Raw genomic sequence first — 12,428 nt, 5'->3', positions numbered from 1 at the left:
TTATTAATCTTGATCTTTTTGTTATTTTTGATACAATTACATAAACCTTTAAAACTTTTCTAGCTTTCCTGGCTCTGAACCACAATTTCCTTGTCCCCTGTAATGCCCCCTTCCCATATCTTTTATTCTTCTTTAGGAATTTCTACCACTGTTAGGGCTTGCTGGATTTTATATCCTCCCAAATCATGTCTCTAACTCCAGTCTTTCTCTAATCTCGTGTGTACCTCCAGATCACAAACTTGATAATGTTGAAAAACAATTTACTAGCATGCATTTATTTAACAAACATTTATAATGAGTACATGTTTTTCTGGCATTACTGGCACTGGATACAAGGGGGAACATCTGGCAAAGCAAACAAAACCTTAGACCTATGAAAGAAATTTATGTGCTTGAGAGCACCTCTTGATCCTGCAGGTTGCAGTCTTAATAGTTTTGTTGGGTTTTCTGTTAATCAAGTCACACCAATTCTTTTTCTGCAATCTTTCCCTTAATTCTCTAGTCACTAATCTACTGTCTATGGGTGGCAGTTCTTAATCTTACAAGGAGAATGACTTGGAACCAGTGTAGAAGAAAATACCAGACAAGCCATAAGAACTTGTACTTAGTACTTCAGCTGATTGGAAAACTTATATACTTCCCTGGCATCTTTACAGACCTTTTATTCTTTTCCCAATTTGACTGTGACTCTATTTAATAAAACCTTACTGTCAGCCTTAGGAAAGTTATACTGTCTTTGTCTATCTTGCTTTAACTCATTACTTTGTAACAATTACTTGAGAAGATTATTTCATTTTCCTAAGAGATGGGGATTAGAATGTGACATTATTCATGAAATAACAGGATATATGCTTGAGCTATCAGAATTGCCATATGCAAAATGATTTCTAGACTAACCATTGGCCATTTCAAGGAACATTTAGAATTACTTAAGTGGTAGTTTGACAACAAAATTGTACTGAACCTTACTATCTAGATACTATGGCTAACCTAAATCTCTAAGTAGAAAATGCAGAAGTGTCAAAACTAGCCATTTGGGATGAGAGTGTATAGTCAGGTTTTAAGGCTGAATCCAGTGACTCAAAGGGAACATCAGAAGATTCTCTGCTTTTGACTATTACAGAGCAATTTCTTCAGAGTAGTCAAAATCCCACTTATTGCAGGTACACGGACCAAACAGAAAAACAACTTAGGTGGCCAGTCCTGGCCTAAAAATTGGACAGGAGGATTCGTGCTGTTGTGTTTTCTGAAAGCAAAGGTACTATAATGTTTTTGTGGTATATGTCCATATTGCTGTATATGTGTATCTGTATTCATATTATGGGTGAAATTGTTTAAAGAGTACTTCAATCATGGTGGTAAACTCCCTTAGACAAAGTCTGTTAGACCTGCCTTATGACAGCTATGCTCTAGTTCTCTCTTCCAGGGGAAGTTAAAGGTACAGAAGAAAGGCTTCTTGATATTTCGACCTTGGACTTGATCAGTCTAGTTTAACCCCCCTCACATGAGTCAATCAAGGAATAACTCCCATTCATTGAGTTTCTACTGTGTGCCAGACATGAAACTAGGTGCTTTATGTTAGCTTTAATATTCACAATAACTCCTGAGTTAGATAGTAAGTAGTATCTCTATTTTACCAGTAGAAAAACTGACACCCGGAAAGATTGGGTGACAGCCAGGGTGTACAGATAGTTTAATATAGCAAGTATTAAACTAAGAACTTTTTTCCACTTTTATCTTAAGAAATATACATTTAGCTTTTTATAGCTAGCAACAAAGCATTTTTTTAAGTTAGACTTATTGTGGGGAGTTTTGAATTACAAGCTAAAAAGAACAAGGTTTATTTTAGAACATAAGGTTTAAATTTGTAAAACTTAATTTACTATTGTATGCCATTACCCTACCCTTAGCACTGTAAAAAACTTCAGTTTTGTAGAGGAAAGGAATAGAAGAAGTTAGGTTGGTTTTATACTTCTAAGTATAATCTGGTCACTTTGATTATCCCCACAGCTATCATTTAGCATGCAGATGAACTATATATAAAGGGTATATATATATATACCGCTTTCCATTCTTTCTAATATTAATAGTAATAATTAAGGCCAGGTAAGAAGAGACCTACTATCTTATATTTGAGTCAGTTACTTCTATGTAAAGATAACATGCTAAAGAATTTACCTTAAGCTATTCTGAAAGTTAAAGATTAGATACAACATCATAATCTAGACTCAAAATTTCAGCCATTCAGCATGCCTGCCAGGAAGATCCCTGCTTTTGCCCTTGCAAAAATAAAAGTTATAGCCCACAAAAAAATATTTAACTGAATTATGTCCTCTGTGTTTAATGCTAATAGCTAGCATTTGTTAATTGTTTAGTATGTGTCGAGTGCCGTTTAAAGTGCTTTTCAGTTCTTTTATCTTCACAACTTCAGTATAGATAAAGACACTGAGGTGCAGGAATGTTTTGTAGTTGAGCCATGATTCAAATACTAAACTGGTCTGTTCAAAAATAGAGCCCTAGAGTATTATACAGAAAGGATTTTTATTTCTTTTTGTAGTTGTTTTTGTTTTCTTCCTCTCTCTCTTCCCTTCAACTTCCTTCCCTCTACCCCATGTTCTGTGTTGGATTTTCCCTCCTATATTTGCTTTGCTTTCCTTTTTTTTTTTTTTTTTACTTTATTCCTTTTCAAAGGATTTTCCCATCCTTAGGAACAGAAAACGAGATTTATTTGTGAGTTTAGAAATTTTGTAAAAGACGTCAAAATAATTATACTCCATTGACTTATATCTTGTCATAAATTTTTTCATTTTAAATTATGTTATTTAGGGGGAGGGCTATTAAAGTATTCTTTCTGCCCGTTTAGGATACATTTTAGATCTCCCACATTTTTTCCTGGATATTTATCAGGAGATGGTGTAGAGTTTTGGTAAGTAATAATACAGTTTGATTTTGTATGTCTCAAGGATTTCTCATTTAGTCACATATTCGAGGTTTTTATTCTGGCCTTTTTTCCTTGGTGATTCTTTTTGCAATATTAACTAAAAATCGTGTGCAAATGCTAATTTTGATCTTTTCTTTTTCACTAGCATGTATTGGAGCACTCAGACTTGAAGAAGGACATAGGTAAAAAGTATAATATGGAACATTTTCTAACATTAGGGTTATGAAATCGTTTTAGTTTTATATTTGGCCATAGTCTAAAAATTATTTACAAAACAAGTGGTATAGGTTTTATCAAAACGATTATGAATTTTGATTCTCTTTAATTTTATAAACATAACATCAATTCTTTTACTCCTTAAGGTTAAAAGTGGTCTCATGTTAACATTAGGAAATACTTAGGACTTTAAAGTATTTTCCCTCTATGTGAAATTTAATGCAGGATTTGAATTACTTAATCGTAAAGTAAATAGCAAATATTAACCTAAAACACATCTTACTTAGATTTATCAGAATCAAGCCTTATTGCTGCTTTGTCCCAAATGCTTTCTTACCTTCATTCGCTATAAACCCCATATTATATCTGTCACATACATAAGCCAGGTAAGCCAAATTGAAATCTGCATGTCCCTGTAAGTTCTTTTTTTATGACTAGAAGTTGTAGAAGACCAAAAAACCTTGGAAATGATTTATTCCTTTATTTGCTTTAGTAATGTTTAATAATGTTTTAAACTTGCTTTAAAACATTATTTTAATATAGAAGCAATATATGCCACACAGTTTTCAATTTTAAAGTTAATTTAGTGACACCAAAAATGTTCAGTTATTTTTCTATTAAACAGGTGTTCTTTGAAAACGATATCTGCAATTTTTTTTTAACTTGGATTTAAGTTTGCTTAAACTCCCATTTACCTAGAGTAAAATTTCATAGTGAATGAAAAAGACTAGATTCTTCTACAAAGTAAGGACACAAGTTTCTGCATATGTATAATATACTGTTTTCCTACTTTGTCTTTATAGTCAAATTGTTAAAAATAAGGCTCTGGCAATCTAGAAGCGATTTAGGAAAAATATATTAAAAATATTCCACATTTTACATCTCATTTATAGTAAACTAATTTACTTAGCAAGATGAAACTGGGAATTCACCCAAGATTACAGGTAGAATTTAAGAAAAAAAAAAATAGTGGAAGGAAGGAGAAAGTGGTTGAGAGCAATCAGAAATAAAGATTGTAAGGCATCTTCGAAATTACTTTATTGTAAGAAAATTCATCTGGTATATAAAAAGTTTATTCAGTGGATTTTGACTGAATAAACTTTTGACTAAGGAATGGACCTATTTCATAAAAGAAGGAGAAACATATGTGGCTGTTGACATTTGGAAATAAGTCTACTTTTTAAATTGACAGTCCAGGTCACATTACAGTCACTGGCAAAATCCATTCAAATCTAAATTTTCTAACTTTTCTTCTTTGCTTTGGCATTTTTAAAAAAGCTACCTGAAAGTTACCTGGAAAATGAGGGCTTTATTAATGGAGCTATGTATGATAGTATTTGAGTGCCTGTGTTAGTCTTTTCATGAAAGGGAGCACAATAACTCATTTGCCAATGATTAAAAGATGCATTTGGGATATCTTTTTTTTTTTGAAGGTTGGGTTAGACTATATATGTCCTTTAACTCATGAAACTGCAGCAGCTCCTGTCAGTGCGCCCCAGTCTCTACCTAAGGGGTGAAGGTGGAGTCATTCTCTTGCAGATAACCTCCATTCACTCCATCCTTGACAATCTGTCAGTGACCATGATTTCGAAGGTTTACTCTTAGAACCAAAGGGAAGAGGGTGCAAATCAGAAACTGTTTGCAGCCCCTTTAATATGACCCTTTGGGTGATAATTTATATCCAAAATAATATGTACTTTTACTACAGATCTGTCCCTAGTTTCAACACACATCTTTCCCAAAATTTCCAGGAGCTTAGCTCAATGTCTTTTTCAAAAGAAAGTAGGGGGTGGGTGGGTGGGGCATAAATAGTGAGAGAAGAGAATTACACAGGAAAGATATTTTTCTCGGAAAAAAAATAAAGAGGTTGCAGGGAGTAAAGTGGGGTCAGCATTAGGAAGGCAGGAGATGATACAAAGTATGAAGTAGTTTGTAGTCTTATTTTCTATGTGGTTCACTTAAAACATGAAATGAGTTTTTTGTTCCTTAAGCATGCAGTTGGAAATGGATGGGAAGCGAGCTGGAGACACAAATTTGCAACAGATGCTCTGTATCCGGCTAGCAAAAATGACTCTCATGGCATTCATTCCAAGAGCAACAGCATCGTCAAAGGAAAGAAAAATCTATAAATCATGAGTCTAATTACCTTCACCATCATCAGTCAGGCAGTGGATAGGATAAGGCTTGATGAAGGGCATTTTGATAGCTTTAGATTGTCAGGAAAGTATATATAGAAAGAAATTGAAATTATGCTCAAGTTTTTTTTTTCTGGTTTCTTATTCTCCTGATAGGTAAGATTACACAACTGAAAGAAACACTTTATTTTCTTTTAAAATGCATTTTCATGAGCTGAGGTTGTATAAATCTCTATTTTATGGACACAGTTCATACTTGACCCTTTGTTTACTACTGTGTCCAGAGTATCTCCAAGTTGGAAGAGATTGCCTCTTTAAAGTTAGTGGGCACTTTGCCTCCATGTTAACAAGGCTCAGCCTACAGGTTCAGTTTTGCTCTTGGCTTTGTCCCTGAATTGAGAACCAAGTCAAGAGAACTGAGTGGAGGTGCTGGGACAAAGCCAGCAGCAGCTGTACTCAAAATATATATGAGTCAAGTGTACCTTTTTTTTTTTTGAAAGATAAGTTATTGAGTCCACCTCAGTCAGAGACACTGAATATTGGACAGGCTTAAATAAAACAATGTTAACTCATTATATACATTTGAAATTAACATTTTAAAGACTTAGTAAGACTTAAAACTGCACCTGGATTTGTAGTAGGCCAGACAAATACGGCCATTATCATGAGGGCATAAATAATGTGGTTCTTGATTATTTTTACTTCATTAGAGAAACATCTGAATAGCTCAAAGTAATTTCTGTGAAGTGAGATTATATGTACCTCTATGTGGGATAGCTGATATCTTTGGAATTTACTTCAATTGAATGATGAAAATACCTGTGAAAACTTGGTGCTAGGACTTCCATTTCTTGTGTCCAGTGGTCAATTTATAAACCAGGCATGAAGAGAAACAAAAAATAATCGATTATCCAGGTCGTGAGGTTATTCTCTTCAACCATTATAATTAGAACAGGTATAATGATTACATTTCTCAGAATTTCCCCCTCCTCATTTGGGTCTGTATGGGCAATTGAGATGTCAGCAAAGCTATGATTAAGTAAATTAGATTATATTAGACGGTTTGAAATGCCAACAGGTGTTCAGAAGTGTAGGTGTCACAATTGACCTTGAAGGTAAGACCATGAAAATGCATAATAAAAGCCTGAAAAATGATGAGTTTCAAAATACAAACTTTGAAATTTAAGAATATGGTTGGCTGTTAGAACAGCAACAAAATACTACAAACCAGGATATCTAAAAGCAGAAGTCTATTATAAATTCTTGTCTCAGTTTAGCAAGTCTAATCCAGGACGCATATCAACCCTACACATTTTATTTTTGCTTTATTTCCAGATACAGTTTGACACAAGTGCTCTGCCTCATTGATTAGCTTTGAGCAGTGTCTTGCTTTGAAAAGAAATTTAAATGTACATTTTGTCTTCTCTTTGAATGTTTTTTAACTTCAAATTAGTAAGTATTGAGCCCAACATTCCCACAACTTGTTTTCGAACTCAGTTTCTTCTCAGGGCACCCTAAATGGTGATTCCTTTTATTTCTTAAACTGAACTTCACTTTGTTTTTCTTTATAAAGTGAAGAATAAGTAACATAAGTCCTTGTTGCCTTTTGCTATTAGTATCTGGCATTAGGGGCAATTGTTAAGTCTAATTTTCATACGTGGATTTTTCTGTGATGGAAGGCATATCACATCCAATGTTTTTTTAATTGGGCAGTATAAGTAAACTCACTAGCTTACCTGTTTAGTGAACACCTAATTATATTTTATGTTCCTTATACTTTTGGAATGTCAGTCCAAAAATAGAAGTGGAGAGGAGAGAGGCTAAAGAGGGTACTTTGACCATACTTTGAAAAACAGACATTTTGGGATTTTGTTTTCTTATAAACAACTCCTCAAGACCGGATGTGTTCATTATACTTTTTTTTTTTTAATTGCTTATAGTCATTATGTTTATCATTCATGAACTGGTATTCTGCCCTAGTTCCTAAAGGTAGTTTATACGCTAACCTTTGTTTTGCCTTTCTAGCTGCTAAGATAGATAATGATTATTGCAAAGTGCACGTTTTTAAATGGTCTCCAATGCGGACTGCTGAGCCAGTGATGGAATGAGTACATTGAGGAAGAAAGAAAGTGTTATTCGGAATCCAGGACCATTCAGCAAGGATAACTGCCTGATAAATATGGTCAGAATGCTCAAACTCTTACAGCGTACCGATGACATTCCCTAAAAAGCAAGTTTTGACAACCTCAGAGTTCCCCTAATCTAGTAGCTACACTCATTTTCATTCTCAAAGTAGTGACCTATTTCTGTCACTTTTAAGTGTCAAAAGGAGTTGAAGTGTCTGTGTGAGTACAGCAAATCTATTTAATGATTTATAGGAAAGAAATAATTTTGTTTGCTATTTAAAGAGTAGAAAGTTTTGGTTTTCAGTTTAATTCCACATGAATGATTCAGTATTTTCTTACTAAGTTAATGCTAATTTCCTATAACGAGGAAGATGAATGGAATAAGCCTTATCTTTTAATTTAAAGTTTGAACTAATGATAATCAGATAAATTCACTTTTTCCTGATTTAACTGCTATGTAAATAAAATATTTCAGATTTCACTGGCAAATTAGAAAATCACTTAGAACAATTTGCCATTATTCCACCCCCCCCTCCTTTGTTAGAGTTATTTTTCATTTACACATTATACTGCAAAATAAATCAAGGATGCAGACTCATATTAAATTGATAAACTTATGTCTGGCTTTCATGGGAACTACATCTTATTTTTTTTTTTTTAATGCCTACAGCACCTGGTATTCCTAGGTGGTCTCCCATCCAAATACTAACCAGGCCTGGCCCTGCTTAGCTTCCAAGATCAGATGAGATTGGGCACGTTCAGGGTGGCATGGAACTACATCTTTTTTCACTCAATATTTATTAAAGAAACAATTTCAGGCTATAGCAAATTAATATATTTGACTTAGCTAAGCTGAATTTCAGAACAGAATATGTAATTCATTTCCACATACTCTAAAGTAGACTTCCCTTTTAAAGTTGTGAGACTCAAAGCTACACCCATATCACTTAATTTTATGTCCTTCCCTGTTTACTGTGTCTGACCTTCAAGATTTCGTGACTGATGCTGAAATGGAAGCCAACCATTGCAGAAATTTGGGGGAAAATGAATCTGAAGAATGCAAGGGGAAGTAGGAATTCATTTCTAGCATTCCTAAACCTGCTTTGTCGTGTCAACACTACAGTCAGAGGAAAAGAACTGAGTTCATGGAAATAACCGGATAAGCCTTTCATCTGTATTTAATGTTTTTAGGAAATATACTGAAAAGGTAAGTGAGATGTCTGTTTTGAAGAAAGACTCTTAGGTATTTTTAAACCAGTTGTTCCCTATTAATAAAGATGAACAGCTTCTTTATTCTGAGCTTCAAAAAAGTCTTGCCCCCATTTGGTATGGTTCTCAGTATTGTAGAGAAGATGGAGTTATTCCAATCAACGAGGAACTTTTTCTCTACTTCTCAAAAGTTAAGCTGGAACTTCATTGACGTGTACAGAGTGCCAAATTTTTGTTGTTTTGTGCTGAAATCCTTTCTTAGATATTATTTTTTTTACACCTACCGCACCCGGTCTCCCATCCAAGTACTAACCAGGCCTGACCCTGCTTGGCTTCTGAGATCAGACGAGATCGGGTTTGTTCAGGGTGGCATGGCCGTAAACTCTTAGATATTATTTCAATTGAGTTTTAATTTTATCCCTCACTATATCTATTAGAAAAAAATTGAAATGCTTCAAAGTTCCTACCAGAACTACATTTGCATTATATGTAGTCAAATAAGAGTAAAATTATGGGTCTTTATAAGTCTCTCTTGACATTCACCTATGTTGGTTTTATAGATAATTTTTAAATTACTAGGGTTAAGTTGTTTCACATTTATTACACACTTATGTAATAGACACTGCCGGACCCTGGGATACTTTTTTAAATGACTTAAAAAAGTGGGCTTCAGAGAATGTAGGATATAGTAGTAGATGGACTAGCATGCAGTTCATCATCTCAAATTCATTTTTATTGCTAAAATACAGATGAAGTTCCAGTTTAGGGAATCAAGATCTAATAAAACGAGGCTAATTCCATTTCTCCACTAATAGTCCACTCTAGCATGTTAATCTGAATATGACATATTCTATTTGAAAGATCTGGACACATGTACTTGCGTGTGTGTGTGAGACAATTACAAAACACTTCCTATGTGCGAGCTACTATTGTAAGCTCTACATATTTTTTTTTTAATCCTTAGAACTGTCCTGTAAGTGCTACTACTGAAGCCCACTTTTTTAAGTCATTTAATTAACTTGCCCAGGTTTGTACAAATATAATCTAAATATTTGAACCAAGACAAGCTGATTGCAGAGCCTGTACTCAATTTGGATGTGATGTTTATATGTAGTACGTGGCTATGAGTACCCATAAAACATTCCAAATTCTTAATAAACTTCATTCAGTTTTAAAAACAAAGTTCCAGTAACATAGATTATAGATGTAATAATAATCCAATTACAGAGCCAAAAACTCCCTTTCTTCAGCTCCAGGCTCTTAAGACAGTCATTTTGGGCGGTGACCTCGCCTCTCACAATCTTTTCCCCAACCCCCAACAGAGTGCATGCACACACAGAATTTAAAGTTGAACAGAAGCAGAGCTGCTCATGATTATATTTTATATTCATTACCTGTTGTACGTTAGGTTCACCCCTGTTTTTTTTTTTGGAATGTGGACATTTTCTTTAGCTGCTAAATCACGAGAAAATATGACTGCTGAGACTTTTCCTAGGATTCTTAAAAAATAGATTAGGTTGTGTGCAGAAGTAAAGAAAAACTGCTCTGAGAACCCCAGGTAGGTAATTTGCTTCCTATTGTATGCATAGTTTATTTGAAGCTTCTGCACCTCTATTCCCCATTGTTTTATATTTCTGTAAATTTGATTTGGCCTTTAATAAACTGTTTTCTGAAGTGAGTGGGTTTTTTTGGTCTCATTTCCCATCTGGCTGTGTATCTCTTTTGGTCACTTCATGTATATTATTACTACCCCCTTCAAAACTAATAGTTTAATGAAAATAACATGTTATATATACCTAGTACTATTGAGGGTTAAAAAATATACATGCCAAGGCTTTGCTCTTAGCTCAATGAAGGTGCCGCCCAGTACTAATACTTTGCAAATTTTAAAAGGAAAAATCCGATGTTATAAAATCATTTTAACAATGGTTGATCTTAGGCATTTGTGACAAGAAAATCTACCCTGGTAAAATCAAGTTAACTATTCCATGAATAGTGAAATTAACAGAAAAAACTCTTTTGACTGTATTTCTTCTAGATCAGTGCTCCTTAAACTTAAATTCATATGAAATCACCTGAGGATCTCGTTAAAATGCAGATTTTGATTCAGTTGGCGTGAGGTCAGCCTGAGAATCTGCATTTCTTTTCTCTTTTTTTAAAATAATTTTATTGAAATACGGTTCTATGAAATTCACTCTTTAAAAGTATACAATTTGATAGGGATTTTTTTTCAGCATGCGACTATCACTACTATCTTAATCAGGACATTTTCATCTTGCTAAAAAACCCTGTACACGTTTACAGTCCCACCACCACCACCACCACTGCCCTCAAGTCTCTGGCAACTACTAATCTTCCTTCTTACGTATCCTGGACATTTCATATTAATGTAATCATACATTATGTGGACTTCTGTAACTGGCTTTTTTCACTTAGTATGACGTTTTCAGGATTTGTCCATGTTGTAACAGGTATCAGGTACTTCATTCCTTTTTATGGCTGAATAATATTCCATTGCATGGACATACCATATTTTGTTTATTCATCAGTTAGTAGACATTTGGGTTGTTTCATGAATACTACTGCTATGAACATTTGTGTACAGGATTTTGTGTGGATGTGTTTTTGTTTCTGTAAGGAATATTCCTAGGTGTGGAATTGTTATATGGTAACTTTAAAAAATTGCGGTAAGAACACTTTAACATGAGACCTACCCTCTTAAATTTTTAAGTGCACGTTTCAGTATTGTTAACTGTCAGCGCAGTGTTGTACAGCAGATCTGTCATATGCTAACTTTAAAGTTTTGAGGAACTGCTAAACTTTTATAAAGTGGCTCTACCATTTGAGAGTCTGCATTTCTAATAAGCTCCCATGTGATACTGAATAGCAGGCTCTGTATTACAGTTTGGGCACCTCTAAAGTAAACAGGAACATGAACTTTAATTCAATGGGGAGTGTCTGGCCAACAGTAAAGGTGTTTTGGCTTTCACAAGGCCTGCTGCTTCATTTCTTCTAATATTAGTCTTACTGCACTAGGCCTTATTCATCTGTCCTTTGAACTTTTCATGAAAATTGATACATCTCATAGCTAAAGGGGAAAAGAATATTCGTTTTTAGTTGAAAGGCAAGCTCTCCATAAAGAATGCCCTTATAAGTGGTAGAATATTAATAAAGGTCTTTGATAGCCTTGTACAAAATTCTGGGTAGCTCTTCAATATGCTGATGACAGCATTTGGGAGGAAATAGATGGTTCTTCCTAGATGCCTTCAGAGAATGTAGGGTATAGTAGTAGACGTATACACACAGGAATGATTTAATACATTGTAACAAATATTAGGAACAAAAGAAGGCAGATTTGAGGAGACAGAAGATTGAGACTCCTGAACTCAAGCCCTTTATTCATTCAATGACTTTGATTTTTTTGTGGGAGTTTCCGATTTTGGGCTTTGGTTCACAGTTTGCTAGGAAAGACTAGGTGGGCAAAAAAAAAAAAAAAACAAAACCAAGTATAATGCCAGAAAGTAAGAAGAGAGAAGTATAGCTTAAAGATCTGTAGGAATTCAGATGAGGTAGAAATTACTTCCATTTTTGTATGAGGTTGGAGTGACAGTTGGGGGTAGGAGGTAGAAATTAGAAAAAAAATCTTGGTGATGACACTTGAAGTAAGCCAGGACTTTAGGAATAGAGGTATGAGAAGGATGTATTCCAAGATGATGAAGCAGAAGGAACTAAAATGTTGACATAAATAGTAGTATATATACCAGCTATCCGTTACTGAACAGCTTCCATGTGTCCAGGTGC

The 12,428-nt window shown here is 34.4% G+C and overlaps 1 long non-coding RNA gene and 1 pseudogene across 1 annotated transcript; one reads left to right on the top strand and one right to left on the bottom strand.

The window, feature by feature from the left end:
• Nucleotides 1-6: 6 nt before the first annotated feature.
• Nucleotides 7-8,133, top strand: LOC111738210. The gene is made up of 3 exons (XR_002779776.1): nt 7-2,926; nt 3,087-3,123; nt 7,318-8,133. It is a non-coding gene; the product is annotated as an uncharacterized LOC111738210 (long non-coding RNA).
• Nucleotides 8,080-8,198, bottom strand: LOC111738265 (annotated as a pseudogene).
• Between the last annotated feature and the right edge of the window lie 4,230 nt (nt 8,199-12,428).

Source organism: Pteropus vampyrus, unplaced genomic scaffold, assembly GCF_000151845.1.
Source record: "Pteropus vampyrus isolate Shadow unplaced genomic scaffold, Pvam_2.0 Scaffold36, whole genome shotgun sequence".
Lineage (NCBI taxonomy): Eukaryota > Metazoa > Chordata > Mammalia > Chiroptera > Pteropodidae > Pteropus > Pteropus vampyrus.
Note: the sequence above shows the minus strand (reverse complement) of the source record. Positions and strands in the feature narration are given on the sequence as shown.